Below are 2,395 nucleotides of genomic sequence, written 5' to 3'. Positions count from 1 at the left end.
GGCCGGGCGCAGTGGCTCACGCCTGTAATCCCAGCACTTTGGGAGGCCGAGACGGGCGGATCACGAGGTCAGGAGATCAAGACCATCCTGGCTAAGCCGGTGAAACCCCGTCTGTACTAAAAATACAAAAAACTAGCCGGGCGAGGTGGCGGGCGCCTGTAGTCCCAGCTACTCGGGAGGCTGAGGCAGGAGAATGGCGTGAACCCAGGAGGCGGAGCTTGCAGTGAGCTGAGATCCGGCCACTGCACTCCAGCCCGGGCGACAGAGCAAGACTCCGTCTCTAAAAAAAAAAAATAAATAAATAAATAAATAAATAAATAAACGATTTTAAGTTATAAAAGGTGAATCTATTGAAAGAAGAACATGAAAGAAAGAAACAGGAGTTCAGCAGAGGTAGCAGAAGACAGGCATGTAGGGGGAGCCATCCTGTCCCAAGGGGGTTCTGGGTGGCAGGGGCTGTGCGGAGGCCTCTGCTGCTGGTCCTCAGTTTTCTGCATTGGCAGTGTGGGGCACACAGGGATGCAGCAGGTTCCAGGTCCTGGGTCCTGCATCTGTCAAACTGGAGTCACACACTCACACTCACATGCACACACACGCACTCACACATACACACTGACCCACACATTTGCACTCCCACTCACACACATGCACACATGCATGCACACTCACATTCACACACATTTACACGCATGTGCACACAAACCACTCACACACATCCACACACATTTACACACTCACAGTCACCCACTCACACACACACTGACCCACACACTTGCACTCCCACTCCCACACACAAACACACTGGCACGCACACACACATTCACACACATTTACATGCCCACATTCACACACGTGCACACACAAACCACTCACATTCACACACACATTTGCACACTCACACAGTCACGCAGTGCACACACCACACACATGTGCACACACAAACCACTCACATTCACTCTTACACGCACACACACTGTCTCAGACATCCATTCTGTCTCAGGATGAAGACAAAGTAATAAAGATAAGGAGGCGGTTGGGTGGGTGGGTCCTAGTTCTTTATGATCTACCTAATCTTTATTTTGATCACAGCTTCATTCATCTGGGTAAGTCCCAGTTTGTGAAACCTAAGCTGATTCAAATTGTCAAACGATTCACCACAGAATCACTTTATCCACGTAAGCAATACCTACCTATCATCTCTCTCCCTCTCTCATCTGTCTGTCTAGATGCAGATGTCCTCTTTGCTGAAAACTTGGAAACACAAAAAGCTTTAAAGCCATGGGAACCGCCACCCTGTCCTTGCCACCGAAATTCCTTTGGGAATTTCCTTCATGCATGTTTGCTCGTTCTGCAAATATTGCTGGAGCACCTGCCGTGCCAGCAAGACAGAGACTCAGAGGCCCCTGGCCTGCTGCGGTATGGCTCCCAGCACAAGGAGAGGCCTCTGTTCGCAACATCCCATCAGACCCACTCAACCAAGACCAGTTCTGAGCAGCTGAGTGCACCAAGCTCAGAGGAGACCTAGTGGTGGGAGGTTCCTTGAGCCAGAGCTCTGGGGCAGGGCCCTGAAGACACCTGGGAGTTCACCACAAGACAGAGGGCAAGGAAGGGCAGAGGGAATAGTTCTGCAGAGCCACAGAGGTGGAAAGGACCTGTGGGTGTGGGGAGAGCTGAGACCGCAGAGGGGGGCTGTAATGCAGGCTAGTGGGGTCGCGGTAGCAAGAGACAAGGCTAGCAGTGTACGAACCAGACTCACCAGGTTTCGAATGCCGACACACATATCAGGCTTTTCTCACAAGGGCAATGAGAGGCTAAGAGGTGTTTTTTGGTTGGTTGGTTGTTTTTTTGCAACAGAGTCTTACTCTGTCACCCAGGCTGTAGTGCAGTGGTGCAATCTCGGCTCACTGCAACCTCTCCCTCCTGGGTTCGAACAATCCTCCCACCTCAGCCTCCTGAGTAGCTGGGATTATAAGTGTGAACTGCCATGCCCAGCTAAGCAGGGTTTCACCATGTTGGCCAGGCTGGTCTCAAACTCCTGACCTCAGGTGATCTCCCTGCCTCAGCCTCCCAAAGTGCTGGGATTACAGGCGTGAGCCACCCTGCCTGACCTTGCCAAAAAATTTTTTTTTTTTTGAGACGGAGTCTCGCTCTGTCACCCAGGCTGGAGTGCAGTGGCCGGATCTCAGCTCACTGCAAACTCTGCCTCCCAGGTTCACGCCATTCTCCTGCCTCAGCATCCCAAGTAGCTGGGACTACAGGCGCCCGCCACCTCGCCCGGCTAGTTTTTTTGTATTTTTTAGTAGAGACAGGGTTTCACCATGTTAGCCAGGATGGTCTCGATCTCCTGAACTCGTGATCCACCCGTCTCGGCCTCCCAAAGTGCTGGGATTACAGG

The sequence above is a fragment of the Rhinopithecus roxellana genome, chromosome 16 (genome assembly GCF_007565055.1).
Source record: "Rhinopithecus roxellana isolate Shanxi Qingling chromosome 16, ASM756505v1, whole genome shotgun sequence".
NCBI lineage: Eukaryota > Metazoa > Chordata > Mammalia > Primates > Cercopithecidae > Rhinopithecus > Rhinopithecus roxellana.
Note: the sequence above shows the minus strand (reverse complement) of the source record.